The following is a 23,138-nucleotide window of genomic DNA, read 5'->3' on the forward strand; positions in this document are numbered from 1 at the left end:
CAGAAAAAAACTGGAAAGAAGCTTTGTGAGAAACTGCTTTCTGTTCTGTGAATTCATCTCACAGAGTTACAGCTTTCCCCCCCAGAAGCCGTTCGCTAGGACTGTTCTTGTGGAATTTCCAAAGTGATATTTGGAAGCCCATGCAGGGCTATGGTGAAAAGGGAAATATACTCAGATGAAAACTGGAAAGAACCTTTCAGAGAAACTGCTTTGTGTTCCGTGAATTCACCTCACAGAGTTACTGCTTTCCCCTCCAGAAGCCGTTCTCTAAGACTCTTCTTGTGGAATTTCAAAATGGATATTTGGAAGCCCATAGAGGTCTAGGGTGAAAAAGAAAATATCCTCAGATGAAAACTGGAAAGAAGCTTTCTGAGAAACTGCTTTGTGATGTGTGACTTCCACTCACTGAGTTACAGCTGTATTTCGTGGAGCTGTTTGCTAGGCTTATTTCTGTGGAATATGAGAAGTGATATTTCGGATCCCTTGGAAGAATATAGGGCCAAAGGAAATATCCTCCAATCAAAAGGAAAAAGAAGCTTTCTGAGAAACTTCTTTGTGATCTGTGAATTCATGTCACAGAGTTACAGGTTTCCCCTCAAGAAGCCTTTCGCTAAGACTGTTCTTGTGGAATTTGCAAAGTGATATTTGGAAGCCCATGGAGGGCAATGGTGAAAAGGGAAATATCCTCAGATCAAAACTGGAAAGAAGCTTTCTGAGAAAATGCTTTGTGTTCTGTGAATTCATCTCACAGAGTTACAGCTTTCCGCTCCAGCAGCCGTTCGCTAAGACTGTTCTTGTGGAATTTGTAAATGGATATTTGGAAACCCATGGATGCCTATGGGGAAAAAGAAAATATCCTCATAGAAAAATCGGTAAGAAGCTTTCTGAGAAACTGCTTTGTGATTGTGACTACCACTCACAGAGTTACAGCTGTATTTTCTGGAGCAGGTTGCTAGCGTTATTTCTGTGGAATCTGAGAATTGATATTTCGGATCCCTTGGAAGACTATAGAGACAATAGAAATATCCTCCCTTCAGAATGAGGAAGAAGCTTTCTGAGAAACTTCTTCGTGGTCTTTGAATTCATCTCACAGTGTTACAGCCTTCCCCTCAAGAAGCCTTTCAATAAGACTGTTCTTGTGGAACTTGCAAAGTGATATTTGGAAGTCCATGGAGGTCTATGGTGAAAAGAGAAATACCCTCAGATGAAAACTTGAAAGAAGCTTTTTGTGAAACTGCTTTGTGTTCTGGAAATTCATCTCACAGAGTTACAGGTTTCCGATCCAGAAGCCGTTCGCTAAGACTGTTCTTGTGGAATTTGCAAAGGGATATTTTGAAGCCCATAGAGGCCTATGGTGAAAAAGAAAATATCCTCAGATGAAAAATAGAAAGAAGCTTTCTGAGAAACTGCTTTGTGTTGTGTGACTTCCACTCACAGAGTTACAGCTGTATTTCGTGGAGCTGTTTGCTTGCCTTATTTCTGTGGAATCTGAGAATTGATATTTCGGATCCCTTGGAAGACTATAGGGACAAAAGAAATATCCTCCCTTCCGAATGAGAAAGAAACTTTCTGAGAAACTTCTTCGTGGTCTTTGAATTCATCCCACATTGTTACAGAATTCCCCTCAAGAATCCTTTCGCTAAGACTATCCTTGTGGAATTTGCAAAGTGATAATTGGAAGCCCATAGAGGACTATGGTGAAAAGGAAACATTCTCAGATGAAAACTGGAAAGAAACTTTCTGAGAAACTTCTTTGGGTTCTGTGAATTCACCTCACAGAGTTACAGCTTTCCCCTCCAGAAGCCGTTCGCTAATACTGTTCTTGTGGAATTTGTAAATGGATATTTGGAAGCCCATAGAAGCCTACGGTGAAAAAGAAAACATCCTCATAGGAAAACCAGAAAGAGGCTTTCTGAGAAACTGCTTTGTGATGTGTGACTGCCACTCACTGAGTTACAGCTGTATTTCGTGGAGCTGTTTGCTAGCCTTATTTCTGTGAAATCTGAGAGCTGAAATTTCGGATCCCGTGGAAGAATATAGGGCCAATGCAAATATCCTCCGATCAAAATGAGGAAGAAGCTTTGTGAGAAACCACTTTTTGATCTGTCAATTCATCACACAGAGTTACACCTATCCCCTCAAGAAACCTTTCGCTAAGACCGTTCTTGTGGAATTTGCAAAGTTATATTTGTAAACCCAAGGAGGGCTATGGTGAAAAGGGAAATATCCTCAGATCATAACTGGAAAGGAGCTTTCTGAGAAACTGCTTTCTGTTCTGTGAATTCATCTCACAGTGTTACAGGTTTCCCCTCCAGAAGCCTTTCGCTACGACTGTTCTTGGGTAATTTGTAAATGGATATTTGGAAGCCCATAGAAGCCTAAGGTGAAAAAGAAAATATCCTCATAGGAATAGTGGAAAGAAGCTTTCTGAGAAACTGCCTTGTGATGTGTGATTTCCACTCACGGAGTTACAGCTGTATTTCATGGAGTTGTTTGCTAGCCTTATTTCTGTGGAATCTGATAACTCATATTTCGGATCCCTTGTAAGACTATAGGGACAAAAGAAATATCCTCCCTTCAGAATTAGAAAGAAGCTTTCTGAGAAACTTCTTCATGATCTTTGAATTCATCTCACATTGTTACAGCTTTCCCCTCAAGAAGACATTCGCTAAGACTGTTCTTGGGGAATTTGCAAAGTGATATTTGGAATCCCATGGATGGCTATGGTCAAAAGGGAGATATCCTCACATGAAAACTGGAAAGAAGCTTTCTGAGAAACTGCTTTGTGTTCTGTGAGTTCATCACACAGAGTTACAGCTTTCCGCTCCAGAAGCCGTTTGCTAAGAGTGGTCTTGTGGAATTTGTAAATGGATATTTGGAAGCCCATACAAGTCTATGGTGAAAAAGAAAATATCCTCAGATGAAAACCGGAAAGAAGCTTTCTGAGAAATTGCTTTGTGATGTGTGACTTCCACTCACTGAGTTACAGCTGGATTTCATGGTGCTGTTTGCTATCCTTATTTCTGTGGAAACTGAGAACTGATTTTTCGGATCCCTTTGTAGGCTATAGGGCCAAAGGAAATATCCTCCAATCGAAATGGGAAAGAAGCTTTCTGAGAAACTTCTTTGTGATCTGTGAATTTATTTCACAGAGTTACAGTTTTCTACTACAGAAGTTGTTCGCTAAGACTGTTCTTGTGGAATTTGCAAAGGGATATTTGGAAGCCCCTAGAGGCCTAAGGTAAAAAAGAATATATCCTCAGATGAAAAATGGAAAGAAGCTTTCTGAGAAACTGCTTTGTGATGTGTGACTTTCACTCACTGAGTTACAGCTGTATTTCATGGAGCTGTTTGCTAACCTTATTTCTGTGGAATCTGAGAACTGATATTTCGGATCCTATGGAAGACAATAGGGCCAAAGCAAGTAACCTCCGACCCAAATGAGAAAGAAGCTTTCTGAGAAACTTCTTTGTGATCTGTGAATTCATCTAACGGAGTTACAGCTTTCCCCTCAAGAAGCCTTTCGCTAAGACTGTTCTTGTGGTATTTGCAAAATGCTATTTGGAAGCCCGTGTAGGGCTATGGTGAAAAGGGAAATATCCTCAGATAAAAACTGGAAAGAAGCTTTCTGAGAAACTTCTTTGGAAGCTCGTGGAGGGCTTGGTGAAAAGGGAAATATCCTCAGATAAAAACTGGAAAGAATCTTTCTGAGAAACTGCTTTGTGTTCGGTGAATTCATCTCACAGACTTACACCTTTCCCCTCCAGAAGCCATTTGCTAAAACTGTTCTTGTGGAATTTGAAAAGGGATATTTGGAAGCCCATAGAGGCCTACGGTGAAAAAGAAAATATCCTCAGATGAAAACTGGAAAGAAGCTTACTGAGAAACTGTTTTGTGATGTATGACTTGAACTCACTGAGTTACAGCTGTATTTCGTGGAGCTTTTTGCTAGCCTTATTTCTGTGGAATCTGAGAACTGATATTTCAGATCCCTTTGAAGACCATTGGGTCAAGGAAAATATTCACCGATCAAAATAAGAAAGAAGCTTTCTGAGAAACTTCTTTCTGCTCTGTAAATTGATCTCACAGAGTTACAGCGTTCCCGTCCAGAAGCCGTTCACTAAGACTGTTTTTGTGGAATTTACAAAGGGATATTTGGAAGCCCATAGAGGCCTATGGAGAAAAAGAAAATATCCTCATAGGAAAACCGGAAAGACGGTTTCTGAGAAACTGCTTTACGATGTGTGATATACACTCTCTGAGTTACAACGGTATATCGTGGAGCTGTTTGCTAGCCTTTTTTCTGTGGAATCTTAGTACTGATATTTTGGATCCCTTTGAAGACTAAAGGGCCAATGGAAACGTCCTCTGATCAAAATGCGAAAGAAGCTTTCTGAGAAACTGTTTTTTGTTCTGTGAATTCATCTCACAGTGTTACAGCTTTCTCCTCCCGCAACCGTTCGCTGATATTTTTCCTGTGGAATTTGCAAAGGGATATTTGGAAGCCCAGAGAGGCTGATGGTGAAAAAGAAAATATCCTCAGATGAAAACTGGAAAGAAGTTTTCTGAAAAACTGCTTTGTGATGTATGACTTCCAGTCACTGAATTTCATCTGTATTACGTGGAGCTCTTTGCTAGTCTTATTTCAGTGGAATCTGACAACTGTTATTTCGGATCCCTTTGAAGACTATAGGGCCAAAGCAAATATCTTCCGATCAAAATGAGAAAGAAGCTTTCTGAGAAACTTCTTTGTGATCTGTGAATTCATTTCACAGTGTTCCAGATTTCCCCTCAAGAAGCCTTTCGCTAAGACTGTTCTTGTGGAATTTCCAAAGTGATATTTGGAAGCCCGTGGAGGGCTATGGTGAAAAGGGAAATATCCTCAGATAAAAACTGCAAAGAAGCTTTCTGAGAAACTGCTTTTTGTTCTGTGAATTCACATCAAAGAGTTTTAGCTTACCCCTCCAGAAGCCGTTCGCTGAGACTGTTCTTGTGGAATTTGCAAAGTGATATTTCTAAGCCCATACAGGCCTATGGTAAAAAAGAAAATATCCTCAGACGAAAACTGGAAAGAAGATTTCTGAGAAACCTCTTTGTAAAGTGTGTGTTCCACTCACTGAGTTACACCGGTATTTCGTGGAGCAGTTTGCTAGCTTTATTTCTGTGGAATCTGTGAACTGATATTTCGGATCCCTTGGAAGACTATAGGGACAAAGAAAATATCCTCCGAGCAAAATGAGATAGAAGCTTTCTGAGAAACTTCTTTGTGATCTGTGAATTCGTCTCACAGAGTTACAGCTTTCTCCTAAAGAAACCTTTCGCTAAGACTGTTTTTGTGGAATTTGCAAAGTGATATTTGGAAGCCCATGGAGGGCTATGGTGAAAAGGGAAATATCCTCAGATCAAAACTGGAAAGAAGCTTTCTGAGAAACTGCTTTGTGTTCTGTGAATTCATCTCACAGAGTTACAGATTTGCCCTACCCAACCGTTCGCTAAGACTGTTCTTTTGGAATTTGCAAAGGGATATTTGGAAGCCCATAGAGGCCTATGATGAAAAAGAAAATATCCTCAGATGAACACTGGAAAGAAGCTTTCTGAGAAACTGCTTTGTGATGTGTGACTTCCACTCACTGAGTTACAGCTGTATATTCTGGAGCTGTTTGTTAGCCTTATTCCTGTGGAATCTGAGAACTGATATTTCTGATCCCTTGGAAAACTATAGGTCCTAAGCAAATACCCTCCGATCAAAATGAGAAAGAAGCTTTCTGAGAAACTGCTTTGTGATGTGTGACTTCCACTCACTGAGTTACAGCTGAATATCATGGAGCTGTTTGTTAGCCTTATTCCTGTGGAATCTGAGAACTGATATTTCGGATCCCTTGGAAGACTATAGGGCCTAAGCAAATATCCTCCGATCAAAATGAGAAAGAAGCTTTCTGAGAAACTTCTTTGTGATCTGTGAATTCATCTCACAACGTTATAGCTTTCCCCTCCAGAAGACTTTCGCTAAGACTGTTCTTGTGAATTTGGCAAATTGATATTTTGAAGCCCATGGAGGGCTACGGTGAAAAAGAAATATCCTCAGATGAAAACTGGAAAGAAGCTTTCTGAGAAACTTGTTTGTGTTCTGTGAATTCATCTCACAGAGTTACAGCATTCCTCTCCAGAAGCCGTTCGCTAAGAGTCTTCTTGTGGAATTTGCAAACGGATATTTGGAAGCCCATAGTGGCCTAGGTTGAAAAAGGAAATATCCTCAAATGAAAACTGGAAAGAAGCTTTCTGAGAAACTGCTTTGTGATGTGTGACTTCCACTCACGGAGTTACAGCTGTATTTCCTGGAGCGGGTTGCTAGCCTTATTTCTGTGGAATCTGAGACCTGATATTTCGGATACCTTTGAAGACTATAGGGCCAAAGGAAATACCCTCCGATCAAAATGAGAAAGATGCTTTCACAGAAACTTCTTTGTGATCTGTGAATTCTTCTCACAGAGTTCCAGCTTTCCCCTCAAGAAGCCTTTCGCTAAGACTGTTCTTGTGTAATTTGCAAAGTGATATTTAGAAACCCATGGAGGGCTATGGTGAAAAAGAAATTATCCTCAGATAAAAACTGAAAGGAAGCTTTCTGCGAAACTGCTTTGTGTTGTGTGAATTCATCTCACAGAGATACAGCTTTTCCCAAAAAAAGCCTTTCACTAAGACTGTTCCTGTGGAATTTGCAAGTTGATGTTACGAAGCCCATGGAGGGTAATGGTGAGAAGGGAAATATCCTCAAATAAAAACTGTAAAGAAGCTTTCTGAGAAACTTCTTTGTGATCTGTGAATTCATCTCACAGAGTTACAGCTTTCCCCTCAAGAAGACTTTCGCTAGGACTGTTCTTGTGGAATTTGCAAAGTGATATCTGGAAGCCCATGCAGGGCTATGGTGAAAAGGGAAATATCCTCAGATGAAAACTGGAAAGAATCATTCTGAGAAACTGCTTTGTGTTCCGTGAATTCACCCCACAGTGTTACTGCTTTCCCCTCCAGAAGCCGTTCGCTAAGACTCTTCTTGTGGAATTTGAAAAGGGATATTTGGAAGACCATAGAGGTCTAAGATGAAAAAGAAAATATCCTCAGATGAAAACTGGAAAGAAGCTTTCTGAGAAACTGCTTTGTGATGTTTGACTTCCACTCACTGAGTTACAGCTGTATTTCGTGGAGCTGTTTGCTTGCCTTATTTCTTTGGAATCTGAGAAGTGATATTTCGGATCCCTTGGAAGACTATAGGGACAAAAGAAATATCCTCCGTTCAGAATGAGAAAGAAGCTTTCTGAGAACTTCTTCGTTATCGTTGAATTCATCTCTATTCTTACAGCTTTCCCCTCCAGAAGCCTTTCGCTAAGACTCTTCTTTTGGAATTTGCAAAGTGATATTTGGAAGCCCATGGAGGGCTATGGTCAAAAGGGAAATATCCTCAGATGAAAACTGGAAAGAATCTTTCTGAGAAACTTCGTTGTGTTCTCTGAATTCATCTCACAGAGTTACAGCTTTCCGCTCCAGAAGCCGTTCGCTAAGAGTGGTCTTGTGGAATTTGCAAATGGATATTTGGAAGCTCATAGAAGCCTATGGTGAAAAAGAAAATATCCTCATAGGAAAACCGGAAAGAAGCTTTCTGAGAAACTGCTTTGTGATGTGTGACTTCCACTCATAGAGTTACAGCTGTATTTGATGGAGCTGCTTGCTAGCCTTACTTCTGTGGAATCTGAGAACTGATATTTCGAGTACCTTTGAAGAATATAGGTCCAAAGGAAATATCCTCCAATCAAAAAGAGAAAGAAGCTTTCTGAGAAACTGCTTTCTGTACTGTGAATTCATCTCAGAGAGTTGCAGATTTCCGCTCCAGAAGCCGTTCGCTAAGACTGATCTTAAGGAATTTGCAAAGTGATATTAGGAAGCCCATGGAGGGCTATGGTGAAAAGCGAAATATCCTCAGATCAACACTGGAAAGAAGCTTTCTGAGAAACTGCTTTCTGTTCTGTGAATTCATCTCACAGAGTTACAGCTTTCCCCTTCAGAATTCGTTTGCAAAGACTGTTATTATGGAATTTGCAAAGGTATATTTGGAAGCCCATAGAGGCCTATGGTGAAAAAAAAATTATCCTCAGATGAAAACTGGAAAGAAGCTTTCTGAGTAACTGCTTTGTGATGTGTGACATTCACTCACTGAGTTACAGCTGCATGTCGTGGTGCTATTTGCTCGCCTTATTTCTTTGGAATATCAGAACTGATATTTCGGATCCCTTTGTAGACCATAGGGCCAAAGGAAATATCCACCGATCAAAATGAAAAGGAAGCTTTCTGAGAAACTTCTTTTTGATCTGTGAATTCATCTCACGTTGTTACAGCTTTCCCCTCAAGAAGCCTTTCGCTAAGACTCTTCTTGTGGAATTTGCAAAGTGATATTTGGAAGCCCATGGACGGCTATGGTGAAAAGGGAAACATCATCAGATACAAACTGGGAAGAAGCTTTCTGAGAAACTGCTTTGTGTTGTGTGAATTAATCTCACAGAGTTACAGCTTTCCTCTCCAGAAGCTGTTCGCTAAGACTGTTCTTGTGGAATTAGCAAAGGGATATTTGGAAGCCCATAGAGGCCTATGGTGAAAAAGAAAATATCCGCAGATGAAAGCTGGAAAGAAGGTGTCTGAGAAGCTGCTTTTTTATGTGTGACTTCCACTCACTGAGTTACAGCTGTATTTCGTGTAGCTGTTGGCTAGTCATATTTCTGCGGAATCTGAGAAATGATATTTCGGATCCCTTTGAACCTATAAGGCCAAAGGAAATATGTTCTGACGAAAATGAGAAAGAAGCTGTCTGAGAAACTTCTTTGTGATCTGTGAATTCATCTCACAGAGTTACAGCTTTCCCCTCAAGATGCCTTTGACTAAGACTGTTCTTGTGGAATTTTCAAAGTGATATTTGGAAGCCCATGGAGGGATATGGTGAAAAAGGTAATATCCTCAGATGAAAACTGGAAAGAAGCTTTCTGAGAAACTGCTTTGTGATGTGTGACTTCCACTCAATGAGTTACAGCTGTATTTCATGGAGCTGTTTGCTAGCCTTATTTCTGTGTAATCTGAGAACTGATATTTCGGATTCCTTTGAAGACTATAGGGTGAAAGGAAATATCCTCCAATCACAATGAGAAAGAAGCTTTATGAGAAACTTATTTGTGATCTGTGAATTCATCTCACAGTGTTACTGCTTTCCCCTCAAGAGGACTTTCGCTAAGATTGTTCTTGTGGAATTTGCAAAGTGATATTTGGAAGCCCGTGGACGGCTATGGTGAAAAGGGAAATATCCTCAGATAAATACTGGAAAGAAGCTTTCTGAGAAACTGCGTTGTGTTCTGTGAATACATCTCAGAGAATTACAACTTTGCCCTACAGAACCCGTTCGATAAGACTCTTCTTGTTGAAATTGCAAAGGGATATTTTGAAGCCGATAGAGGCCTATGGTGAAAAACAAAATATTCTCAGATGAAAACTGGAAAGAAGCTTTCTGAGAAACTGCTTTGTGATGTGTGACATCCACTCACTCAGTTACAGCTGTATAACATGGAGCTGTTTGCTCGCCTTACTTCTGTGGAATCTGAGAACTGATATTTCGGATCCCTTTGAAGATTATAGGGCCAAAGCAAATATCCTCCGATGAAAATGAGAAAGAAGCTTTCGGAGAAACTTCTGCGTGATCTGTGAATTCATCTCACACAGTTACTGCTTTCCTCTCAAGAAGACTTCTTCTAAGACTGTTCTTGTGGAATTTACAAATTGATATTTGGAAGCCCATGGAGGGCTATGTTGAGAAAGGATATATCCCCAGATAAAAACTGGAAAGAAGCTTTCTGAGAAACCTCTTTGTGGTCTGTGAATTCATCTCACAGAGTTACACCTTTCCGCTCCAGTAGCTGTTCGCTAAAACTGTTCTTGTGGAATTTGTAAATGGATATTGGAAGCCCATAGAAGCCTAGGGTGAAAAAGAAAATATCCTCGTAGGAAAATCGGAAATAAGCTTTCTGAGAAACTGCTTTGTGATGTTTGACTTCCACTCACGGAGTTACAGCTGTATTTCCTGGAGCGGGTTGCAGCCTTATTTCTGTGGAATTTGAGACCTGATATTTCGGATCCCTTTGACGACCATAGGGCTAAAGGAAATATCCACTGATCAAAATTAAAGGGAGCTTTTTGAGAAACCTCTTTGTGATCTGTTAATTCATCTCACAGTGTTACAGCTTTCTCCTCAAGAAGCCTTTCGCTAAGACTGTTCTTTTGGAATTTGCAAAGTGATATTTAGAATCCCATGGACGGCTATGAGAAAAGGGAAATATCCACAGATACAAACTGGAAAGAAGCTTTCTGAGAAACTGCTATGTGTTCTCTGAATTCATCTCACAGAGTTACAGCTTTCCCCTCCAGAAGCCGTTTGATAAGACTGTTATTGTGGAATTTGCATAGGTATATTTGGAAGCCCATAGAGGCCTATGGTGAAAAAGAAAATATCCTCAGATGAAAACTGGAAAGAAGCTTTCTGAGGAACTGCTTTGTGATGTGTGACATTCATTCACTGAGTTACAGCTGTATGTCGTTGTGCTGTTTGCTGGACTTATTTCTGTGGAATCTCAGAACTGATATTTCGGATCCCTTTGAAGACTATAAGGCCAAAGGAAATATCCTCTGGGGAAAATGAGAAAGAAGCTTTCACAGAAACTTCTTTGTGATCTGTGAATTCATCTCACAGAGTTACAGCTTTCCCCGCAAGAAGTCTTTCGCTAAGACTGTTCTTGTGCAATTTGCAAGGTGATATTTGGAAGCCCATGGAGGGAAATGGTGAAAAAGGAAATATCCTCAGATGAAAACTGGAAAGAAACTTTCTGAGAAACTGCTCTTTGTTCTGTGAATTCATCTCACAGAGTTACACCTTTCCCTTCAAGAAGCCTTTCGCTAAGACTGTTCTTGTGGAATTTGCAAAGTGAAATTTTAAGCCCATGGAGGGCTATGGTGAAAAGAGAAATATCCTTAGCTGAAACCTGGAAAGAAGCTTTCTGAGAAACTGCTTTGTGTTCTGTGAATTCACGTCACAGAGTTACAGCTTTCCTCTCTAGAAGCCGTTTGCTAAGAGTGTTCTTGAGTAATTTGCAAAGGGATATTTGGAAACCCTTAGAGGCCTATGGTGAAAAAGAATATATCCTCAGATGAAAACTAGAAAGAAGCTTTCTCAGAAACTGCTTTCTGATGTGTGACTTCCACTCGCTTAGTTACAGCTGTATTTCCTGGAGCTGTTTGCTAGCCTTATTTCTGTGGAATATGAGAACTGATATTTCGAATCCCTTTGAAGACTATAAGGCCAAAGGAAACATCCTCCGATCAAAATGAGAAAGAAGCTTTCTGAGAAACTTCTTTGTTACCTGTGAATTCATCTCCCAGAGTTACAGCTTACCCCTTAAGAAACCTTTCGCTACGACTGTTCTTGTGGAATTTGTAAAGTGATATTTGGAAGCCCATGGAGGGCTATGTTGAAAAGGGAAATATACTCAGATGAAAACTGGAAAGAAGCTTTCTGAGAAACTTCTTTGTGTTCTGTGAATTCATCTCACATAGTTACAGCTAGCCATTTTAGAAGCCGTTCGCTAAAACTGTTCTTGTGGAATTTGCCAAGGGATATTTGGAAGCCCATAGAGGCCCATGGTGAAAAAGAAAATATTCGCAGATGATAGCTGGAAAGAAGTTTTCTGAGAAGCTGCTTTTTGATGTGTGACTTCCACTCACTGAGTTACATCTGTATTTCGTGAGCTCTTGGCTAGTCATATTTCTGTGGAATCTGAGATGTGATATTTTGGATCCCTTTGAACCTATAGGGCCAAAGGAAATATCCTCCGATGAAAATGAGAAAGAAGCTGTGTGAAAAACTTCTTTGTGATCTGTGAATTCATCTCACAGAGTTTTAGCTTTCCCCTCAAGATGCCTTTAGCTAAGACTGTTCTTGTGGAATTTACAAAGTGATATTAGGAAGCCCATGGAGGGCTACGGTGAAAAAGGAAATATCCTCAGATGAAAACTGGAAAGAAACTTTCTGAGAAACTGCTTTTTGATGTGAGACATTCACTCACTGAGTTACAGCTGTTTGTCTTGGTGCTGTTTGCTAGCCTTATTTCTGTGGAATCTCAGAACTGATATTTCGGATCCCTTTGGAGACTATAGGGCCAAAGCAAATATCCTCCGATCAAAACGAGAAAGAAGCTTCCTGAGAAACTTCTTTGTGATCCACGAATTCATCTCACAGAGTTACTGCTTTCCCCTCAAGAAGTCTTTTTTTAAGACTGTTGTGGAACTTGCAAAGTGATATTTGGAAGCCCATGGAGGGCTACGGTGAAAAGGGAAATATTCTCAGATCAAAACTGGAAAGAAGCTTTCTGAGAAACGACTTTGTGTTCTGTGAATTCATCTCACAGACTTACAGCTTTCCACTACAGAAGCCGTTCGCTAAGACTGTTCTTGTGGAATTTGTAAATGGATATTTGGAAGCTCATAGAAGCCTAGGGTGAAAAAAAAAATATCCTCATCGGAAAACCGGAAAGTAGCTGTATTGGAAACTGCTTTGTGATGTGTGACTTCCACTCACGGAGTTACAGCTGTATTTCCTGGAGCAGGTTGCTAGCCTTATTTCTGTGGAATCTCAGAACTGATAATTCGGATACCTTTGAAGACTATAATGCCAAAGGTAATATCCTCCGATCAAAATGAGAAAGAAGCTCTCAGAAAAACTTCTTTGTGATCTCTGAATTCATCTCACAGAGTTACAGCTTTCCCCTCAAGAAGCCTTCCGCTAGGACTGTTTCTGTGGAATTTGCAAAGTGATATTTGGAAGCCAATGGAGGGCTATTGTGAATATGAAAATATCCTCAGATAAAAACTGAAAAGAGGCTTTCTGAGAAACTGCTTTGTGTTCTGTGAATTCATCTCACCGAGTTACAGCATTCCCCTCTGTAAACCATTTGCTAAGACTGTTCTTGTGGAATTTGCAAAAGGATATTTGGAAGCCCCTAGAGGCCTATGGTGAAAAAGAAAATATCCCCAGATGAAAACTGGAAAGAAGCTTTCTGAGAAACTGCTTTGTGATGTGTGACATCCACTCACTGAGCTACAGCTGTATGTCGTGGTGCTGTTTGCTTGTCTTATTTCTGTGGAATCTCAGAACTGATATATCGGATCCCTTTGAAGACCATAGGGCCAAGGAAATATCCACCGATCAAAATTAGAAAGAAGCTTTCCTGAGAAATTTCTTTTTATCTGTGAATTCATCTCACAGAGTTACAGCTTTCCCCCTCAAGAAGCCTTTCGCTAAGACTGTTCTTGTGGAATTTTCAAAGTGATATTTGGAAGCCCATGGAGGGCTATGGTGAAAAAGAAATTATCCTCAGATGAAAACTAGAAGGAAGCTTTCTGAGAAACTGCTTTGTGATGTGTGACTTCCACTCACTGAGTTACAGCTGTATTTCGTGGAGCTGTTTGCTAGCCTTATTTTTGTGGAATCTGAGACCTGATATTTCGAATCCATTTGAAGACTGTAGGGACAAAGGAAATATCCTCCAATCAAAAGGAGAAAGAAGCTTTCTGAGAAACTTCTTTGTGATCTGTGAATTTATCTCACAGAGTTACAGCTTTCCCCTCAAGAAGCCTTTCACTAAGTCTGTTCTTGTGGAATCTGCAAATTGATATTTGGAAGCCCATGGAGGGCTATTGTGAGAAGGGAAATATCCTCATATAAAAACTGGAAAGAGACTTTCTGAGAAACCTCTTTGTATCTGTGAATTCATCTCAGAGAGTTACAGCTTTCCCCTCCAGAAGCCGTTCGCTAAGAGTGTTCTTGTGTAATTTGCCAAGGGATATTTGGAAGCCCATAGTGGCCTATTGTGAAAAAGGAAATATCCTCAGGTGAAAACTGGAAAGAAGCTTTCTGAGAAACTGCTTTGTGATGTGTGACTTCCACTCACTGAGTTACAGCTGTATTTCGTGGAGCTCTTTGCTAGCCTTATTTCAGTGGAATATGAGACCTAATATTTCGGATCCCTTGGAAGGGAATAGGGACAAAGCAAGTATCCTCCGACCAAAATCAGAAAGAAGTTTCACAGAAACTTTTTTGTGATGTGTGAATTCATCTCACAGAGTTACAACTTTCCCCTCAAGGAGCCTTTTGCTAAGACTGTTCTTGTGGAATTTGCAAAGTGATATTTGGAGCCCATTTAGGGCTATGGTGAAAAGGGAAATATCCTCAGTTAAAAACTGTAAAGAAGCTTTCTGAGAAACTGCTTTGTGTTCTATGAATTCATCTCACAGAGTTACAGCTTTCCCCTCAAGAAGCCTTTCGCTAAGTCTGTTCTTGTGGAATTTGCAAAACGACATTTGGAAGCCCATAGAGCCCTATGGTGAAAAAGACAATATCCTCAGATAAAAACTGAAAAGAAGCTTTCATAGAAACTGCTTTTGTGTTCTGTGAATTCATCTCACAGAGATACAGCTTTCTCCTCCATAAACCGATCGCTAAGACTGTTCTTGTGAAATTTGCAAAGGGATATTTGAAGCCCCTAGAGGCCTATGGTGAAAAAGAAAATATCCTCAGATGAAAACTGGAAAGAAGCTTTCTGAGAAACTGCGTTGTGTTCTGTGAATTTATCTCACAGAGTTAAATCTTTCCCCTCCAGAATCCGTTCGCTGAGATTGTTCTTGTGGAATTTGCAAAGGAATATTTGGAAGCCCATAGAGGCTAATGGTGAAAAAGAAAATTTCCCCAGATGAAAACGGGATAGAAGCTTTCTTAGAAACTGCTTTGTGATGTGTGACTTCCAGTCCCTGAGTTACAGCTGTATTTCGTGGAGCTGTTTGATAGCCATATTTCTGTTGAATCTGAGAACTGATATTTCGGATCCTTTTGAAACTATAGAGCCAAAGGAAATATCCTCTGATCAAAATGAGAAAGAAGCTTTCTGAGAAACTTCTTTGTGATCTGTGAATTCATCTCACAGAGTTACAGCTTTCTCCTCAAAAAGCCTTTCGTTAGGACTGTTCTTGTGGAATTTGCAAAGTGATATTTGGAAGCCCATGTAGGTCTATGGTGAAAAGGGAAATATCCTCAGATAAAAACTGGAAAGAAGCTTTCTGAGGAACTGCTTTGTGTTCTGTGAATTCACCTCACAGAGTTACAGCTTTCCCCTCCAGAAGCCGTTCGCTAAGACTGTTGTTGTGGAATTTGCAAAGGGATATTTGGAAGCCCATAGAGGCCTATGGTGAAAAAGTAAATATCCTCAGATGAAAACTGGAAAGAAGCTTTCTGAGAAACTGCTTTGTGATGTGTGACTTCCAGTCACTGAGTTACAGCTGTATATCGAGTAGCTGTTTGCTAGACTTATTTCTTTGTAATCTGACACCTGATATTTCGAATCCCTTTGAAGACTATAGGGCCAAAGGAAATATCCTCCGATCAAAATGAGAAAGAAGCTTTCTGAGAAACTTCTTTGTGATCTGTGAATTCATCTCACAGAGTTACAGCTTTTTGCTACAGAAGCCGTGCGCAAAGACTGTTCTTTTGGAATTTGTAAATAGATATTTGGAAGTGCATAAAAGCCTATGGTGAAAAAGAAAATATCCTCATAGGAAAACCGGAAGGAACCTTTTTGAGAAACTGCTTTGTGATGTGTGACTTCCACTCACGGAGTTACAGCTGTATTTTCTGGAGCGGGTGGCTAACCTTATTTCTGTGAAATCTGAGGACTGATATTTCTACTTTCATTCACAGAGTTACAGTTGTATTTCGTGGATCTGTTTCCTAGCCTTATTTCTGTGGAATCCGAGAACTGATATTTTGGATCCCTGTGAAGGCTATTGGGCCAAAGGAAATATCCTCCGATAACAAAGAGAAATAAGCTTTCTGAGAAACTTGCTTGTGTTCTGTGAAATCATCTCACAGAGTTACAGCAAACCCTCAAGAAACCTTTCGTTAAGACTGTTCTTGTGGAATTTGCAAAGTGATATTTGGAAGCCCATGGAAGTCTATGGTGAAAAAGGAAATATCCTCAGATGAAAACTGGAAAGAAGCTTTCTGAAAAACTGCTTAGTGTTCTGTTAATTCATCTCACAGAGTTATAGCTTAACCCTCAAGAAGCCGTTCGCTAAGCCTGTTCCTGTGGAATTTGCAAAGTGATATTTGGAAGCCCATCGAGGGCTATGTTGAAAATGAAAATATCCTAAGAGAAAAACTGGAAAGAGGTTTTCTGAGAAAATGCTTTGTGATGTGGGACTTCCACTCACAGAGTTACAGCTGTATTTCGTCAATCTGTTTGTTAGCCTTATTTCTGTGGAATCTGAGAACTGATATTTCGGATCCCTGTGAGAACTATAGGGCCAAAGAAATATCCTCTGATAACAAAGAGAAGGAAGCTTTCTGAGAAACTTGTTTGTGTTCTGTGAAATCATCACACAGAGTTACAGCTTTCCCCTCGAGAAGCCTTTACCTAAGACTGTTCTTGTGGTATTTGCAAAATGATATTTGGAAGTCCATGGAGGGCTATGGTGAAAAAGGAAATATCCTCACATGAAAACTGAAAAGAAGCTTTCTGAGAAACTGCTTAGTGTTCTTTTAATTCATCTCACAGAGTTACAGCTTTCCCCTCAATAATCTGTTCGCTCAGCCTGTTCTTGTGGAATTTGTAAAGTGGTATTTGGAAACCCATAGAGGGCTATGGTGAAAAAGAAACTATCCTCAGAGAAAAACTGGCAAGAAGCTTTTTGATAAACTGCTTTGTGATGTGTGTCTTCCACTCACAGAGTTACAGCTATATTTCGTAGACCTGTTTGCTAGCCTTACTTCTGTGGAATCTGAGAACTGATATTTCAGATCCCATTGAAGACTATAGGGCCAAAGGAAATATCCTTCGATAACAAAGCGACAGAAGCTTTCTGAGAAACTTCTTTGTGTTCTGTGAAATCATCTCGCAGAGTTACAGCTATCCCCTCAATATGCCTTTCGCTAAGACTGTTCTTGAGAAATTTGCAAAGTGATATTTGGAAGCCCATGGAGGTCGATGGTGAAAAAGGAAATATCCTCAGATGAAAACTGGAAAAAAGCTTTCTGAGAAACTGCTTAGTGTTCTGACAATTCGTCTCACAGAGTTACAGTTTCCCCTCACGAAGCCGTTCGCTAAGCCTGTTATTGTGGAATTTGCAAAGTGATATTTGGAAGGCCATAGAGGGCTATGGTGAAAAAGAAAATATCCTCAGAGAAAAACTGGAAAGAAGCTTTCTGAAAAACTGCTTTGTGATGTGGGACTTCCACTCACAGAGTTACAGCTGTATTTCGTCAATCTGTTTGCTAGATTTATTTCTGTGGAATCTGAGAACTGATATTTCGGATCCCTGTGAGGACAATAGGGCCAAAGGAAATTTCCTACGATAACAAAGAGAAAGAAGCTTTCTGAGAAACTTCTTTGTGTTCTGTGAAATCATCTCACAGAGTTACAGCTTTCCCCTCAAGAAGGCTTTCGCTAAGACTGTTCTTTTGGAATATGCAAAGTGATATTTGGAAGCCCACGGAGGGCTATGGTGAAAAAGGAAATATCCTCGGATGAAAACTGGAAAGAAGCTTTCTGAGAATCTGCTTAGTGTTCTGTTAATTCATCTCACAGATTTACAGCTTTCCCCTCAAGAACCCGTTCGCTACGCCTGTTCTTGTAGAATTTGCAAAGTGATATTTGGAAGCTCACAGAGGGCTACGGTGACAAAGAAAATATCCTCGGAGAAAAACTGGAAAGAAGCATTATGAGAAACTTCTTTGTGATGCGTGACTTTCATTCACAGAGTTACAGTTGTACTTCGTGGATCTGTTTCATAGCCTTATTTCTGTGGAATCTGAGAACTGATATTTCAGATCCCTGTGAAGACTATAGGGCCAAAGGAAATATCCTCCGATCAGAAAGAGAAAGAAGCTTTCTGAGAAACTTCTTTGTGTTCTCTGAAATCATCTCACAGAGTTACAGCTTTCCCCTCAAGAAGCCTTTCGCAAAGACTGTTCTTGAGGAATTTGCAAAGTGATATTTGGAAGCCCATGGAGGGCTACGGTGAAAAAGGAAATATCCTCAGATGAAAACGGGAAAGAAGCTTTCTGAGAAACTTCTTAGTGTTCTGTTAATTCATCTCAGAAAGTTACAGTCTTCCCCTCAAGACGCCGTTCGCTAAGCCTGTGTTTGTGGAATTTGCAAAGTGATATTTGGAAGCCCATAGAGGCCTATGGTGAAAAACAAAATATCCTCAGAGAAAAACTGGAAAGAAGCTTTCTGAGAAACTGCTTTCTGATGTGTGACTTCCACTCACAGAGTTACAGTTGTATTTTGTGGATCTGCTTGCTGCCCTTATTTCTGTGGAATCTGAGAACTCATATTCCGAATCCCTGTGAAGACTATAGGGCCAAAGGAAATATCCTCAGATCAAAAGGAGAAAGAAGCTTTCTGAGAGACTTCTTAGTGATCTGTGAATTCATCTCACAGTGATACAGCCTTCCCCTCCAGCAGCTTTTCACTAGGCTGTTCTTGTGGAATTTAAAAAGTGATATTTGGAAGCCCATGGAGGGCTACGGTGAAAACGGAAATATTCTCAGGAGAAAACTCGAAAGAAGATTTCTGAGAAACTGCTTTGTATTCTGTGAATTCACCTCACAGAGTTACAGCTTTCCCCTAAAGAACCGTTCGCTAACACTGTTCTTGTGGAATTTGCAAAGGGATATTTGGAAGCCCGAGGAGGCCTATGGTGAAAATGAAAATATCCTCAGATGAAAACCTGAAAGAAGCTTTCTGAGAAACTGCTCTGTGATGTTGACTTCCACTCACAGAGTTACAGCTGTAGTTCGTGCAGCTGTTTGCTAGCCTTATTTCTGTGGAATCTGAGAACTGATATTTCGGATCCCTTTGAAGACTACAGGGACAAAAGAAATATCCTCCGATCAGAATGAGAGAGAAGCTCTCTGAGAACCTTCCTCGTGATCTGTGAATTCATCTCACAGAGTTACAGCCTTCCCCTCAAGAAGCCTTTCGCTAAAACTGTTCTTGTGGAATGTGCAAAGTGATATTTGGAAGCCAATGGAGGGCTCTGGTAAAAAGGGAAATATCCTCAGATCAAAAGTGGAAAGAAGCTTTCTGAGAAACTGCTTTGTGTTCTGTGAATTCATCTCACAGAGTTACAACTTTCCCCTCCAGAAGCCGATCGCCAAGACTGTTCTTGTGGAATTTGCAAAGGAATATTTGGAAGCCCGTAGAGGCCTAGGGTGAAAAAGAAAATATCCTCATAGGAAAACTGGAAAGAAGCTTTCTGAGAAACTGCTTTGTGAATTGTGACTTCCACTCACGGAGTTACAGCTGTATTTCGTGGAGCTGTTTGCTAGCCTTATCTCTGTGGAATCTGAGAACTCATATTCCGAATCCCTGTGAAGACTATTTGGAAGGCCCTAGAGGCCTACGGTGAAAAAGAAAATATCCTCATAGGAAAATCTTAAAGAAGCTTTCTGAGAAACTACTTTTTGATGTGTGACTTCCACTCACGGAGTTACAGCTGTATTTCCTGGAACGGGTTGCTAGCCTTATTTCTGTGGAATCTGAGAACTGTTATATCGGATCCCTTTAAAGACGATAGGGCCAAAGGAAATATCCTCCGATCAAAAGGAGAAAGAAGCTTTCTGAGAAACTTCTTTGTGATCTGTGAATTCATCTCACAGAGTTACAGCTTTCACCTCAAGAAGCCTTTCTCTGAGAATGTTCTTGTGGAATTTGCAGAGTTATATTTGGAAGCCCATAGAGGACTATGGTGAAAGGGCAATTATCCTCAGATGAAAACTGGAAAGAAGGTTTCTGAGAAACTGCTATGTGTTCTGTGAATTCACCTCACAGAGTTACTGCTTTCCCCTCCGGAAACCGTTCGCTACGACGGTTCTTGTGGAATTTGCAAAGGGATATTTGGAAGCCCATAGAGGCCTATGGTGAAAAAGAAAATGTCCTCACATGAAAACGGGAGAAAAGCTTTTTGGGAAACTGCTTTGTGATGTGTGACTTCCACTCACAGAGTTGCAGCTGTATTTTATGGAGCTGTTTGCTAGCCTTATTTGTGTGGAATTTGACAACTGATATTTCGCATCCGTTTGAAGACTATAGGGCCAAAGGAAATATCCTCCGATCAAAAGGAGAAAGAAGCTTCCTGAGAAACTCCTTTGTGATTTGTGAATTCATCTCACAGTGTTACAGCTTTCCCCTCAAGAAGCCTTTCGCTAAGACTGTCCTTGTGGAATTTACAAAGTGATATTTGGAAGCTCATGGAGGGCTATGGTGAAAAGGGAAATAACCTCAGATCAAAACTGGAAAGAATCTTTCTGAGAAACTGCTTTGTGTTCTGTGAATTCATCTCACAGAGTTACAGCTTTCTGCTACAGAAGCCGTTCGCTAATACAGGTCTTGTGGAATTTGTAAATAGATTTTTGGAAGCCCATAGAAGCCTATGGTGAAAAAGAAAATATCCTCATTGGAAAACTGGAAAGAAGCTTTCTGAGAAACTGCTTTGTGCTGTGTGACTTCCACTCACAGAGTTACAACTGTATTTCCTGGAGCGGGTTGCTAGCCTTATTTCTGTGGAATATGAGACCTGATATTTCGGATCCCTTTGAAGTCTATAGGGCTAAAAGAAATATCATCCGATCAAAATGAGAAAGAAGCTTTCAGAGAAACTTCTTTGTGATCTGTGAATTCATCTCACAGAGTTACAGCTTTGCCCTCAAGAAGCCTTTCGCTAAGACTGTTCTTGTGGAATTTGCAAAGTGATATTTGGAAGCCCATAGAGGACTATGGTGAAAAGGGAAATATCCTGAGATGAAAACTGGAAAGAAGCTTTCTGAGAAACTACTTTGTGTTCTGTGAATTCACCTCACAGAGTTACAGCTTTCCGTTCCAGAAACCGTCCGCTAAGACTGTTCTTGTAGAATTTGCAAAGGGATATTTGGAAGCCCGTAGAGGCCTATGGTGAAAAAGAAAGTATCCTCAGATGAAAACTGGAAAGAAGCTTTCTGAGAAACTGCTTTGTGATGTTGACTTCCACTCATTGAGTAACAGTTGTAGTTCGTGGAGCTGTTTTCTAGCCTTATTTCTGTGTAATCTGAGAACTGATATTTCGGATCCATTTGAGACTATACGGACAAAAGGAATATCCTCCGATCAGAATGAGAAAGAAGCTGTCTGAGAAACTTCATCGTGATTTTGAATTCATCTAACAGAGTTAGAGCTTTCCCCTCAAGAAGCCTTTCACTAAGACTGTTCTTGTGGAATTTGCAAAGTGATATTTGGAAGCCCATGAAGAGCTATGGTGAAAAGGGAAATATCCTCAGATCAAAACTGGAAAGAAGCTTTCTGAGAAACTGCTTTGTGTTCTGTGAATTCATCTCACAGAGTTACAACTTTCCCCTCCAGTAGCCGTTCGCTAAGACTGTTCTTGTGGAATTTGCAAAGGGATATTTGAAAGCCCATAGAGGCCTATGGTGAAAAAGAAAATATCCTCAGATGAAAACTGGAAAGAACCTTTCTGAGAAAATACTTTGTGATGTGTGACTTCCAAATAATGAGTTACAGCTGTATATTGTGTAGCTGTTTTCTAGCCTTATTTCTGTGTAATCTAACACCTGATATTTCGGATCCCTTGTTAGACTATAGGGCCAAAGGAAATATCCTCTGATCAAAAGGAGAAAGAAGCCTTCTGAGAAAGTTCTTTGTGATCTGTGAATTCATCTCACAGAGTTACAGCTTTCCCTTCAAGAAGACTTTCGCTAAGACTGTTCTTGTGGAATTTGCAAAGTGCTATTTGGAAGCCCATGGAGGGCTATGGTGAAAAGGGAAATATCCTCAGACCAAAACTGGAAAGAAGCTTTCTGAGAAATTGCTTTGTGTTCTGTGAATTCATCTCACAGAGTTACAGCTTTCTGTTCCAGAAACCGTCCGCTAAGACTGTTCTTGTGGAATTTGCAAAGGGGTATTTGGAAGCCCGTAGAGTCCTATGGTGAAAAAAAAAATATCCTCAGATGAAAACTGGAAAGAAGCTTTCTGAGAAACTGCTTTGTGATATGACTTCCACTCACTGAGTAACAGCTGTAGTTCTTGGAGCTGTTTGCTAGCCTTATTTTTGTGAAATCTTAGAACTGATATTTCGGATCCCTTTGAAGACTATACGGACAAAAGAAATATCCTCCGATCAGAATGAGAAAGAAGCTTTCTGAGAAACTTCTTCATGATCTGTGAATTCATCTCAAATTGTTACAGCTTTCCCCTCAAGAAGCCTTTCGATAAGATTGTTCTCGTGAAATTTGCAAAGTGATATCTGGAAGCCTAATGAGGGTTATGGGGAAAAGGGAAATAACCTCAGATTAAAACGGGAAAGAAGCTTCTTGAGAAACTGCTTTGTGTTCTGTGAATTCATCTCACAGAGTTACAGCTTTCCACTCCAGAAGCCGTTCGCTAAGACTGGTCTTGTGGAATTTGTAAATGGATATTTGGAAGCCCATAGAAGCCTATGGTGAAAAAGAAAATATCCTCATAGGAAAACTGGAAAGAAGCTTTCTGAGAAACTGCTTTGTGATGTGTGACTTCCACTCACGGAGTTACAGCTGTATTTCCTGGAGCGGGTTGCTAGCCTTATTTCTGTGGAATCTGTGACCTGATATTTCGGATCCCTTTTTATGTCTATAGGGCCAAAGGAAATATCCTCCGATCAAAAGGAGAAAGAGGCTTTCTGAGAAACTCCGTTGTGATCTGTGAATTCATCACACAGTGTTACAGCTTTCCCCTCAAGAAGCCTTTCACTTAGACTGTTCTAGTGGAATTTGCTAAGTGATATTTGGAAGCCCATAGAGGACTATGGTGAAAAGGGAAGTATCCTCAGATGAATACTGGAAAGCAGCTTTCTGAGAAACTGCTTTGTGATGTGTGACTTCCACTCACTGAGTTACAGCTGCATTTCATGGGATTGTTTGCTAGCCTTATTTGTGCAGAATCTGACAAGAGATATTTCGGATGCCTTTGAAGACTATAGGG

At 40.3% G+C, this 23,138-nt stretch overlaps 2 pseudogenes; both read left to right on the forward strand.

Annotated features, from left to right (window-relative positions):
* The first annotated feature begins 201 nt into the window (after window positions 1–201).
* The window catches only part of LOC139361335 (uncharacterized), a 35,934-nt pseudogene continuing 12,997 nt past the window's right edge, over window positions 202–23,138 (forward strand).
* LOC139361758 (uncharacterized) lies at window positions 17,499–18,329 on the forward strand (annotated as a pseudogene).

Source organism: Macaca nemestrina, chromosome 2 (genome assembly GCF_043159975.1).
Source record: "Macaca nemestrina isolate mMacNem1 chromosome 2, mMacNem.hap1, whole genome shotgun sequence".
In the NCBI taxonomy this organism is placed as follows: domain Eukaryota; kingdom Metazoa; phylum Chordata; class Mammalia; order Primates; family Cercopithecidae; genus Macaca; species Macaca nemestrina.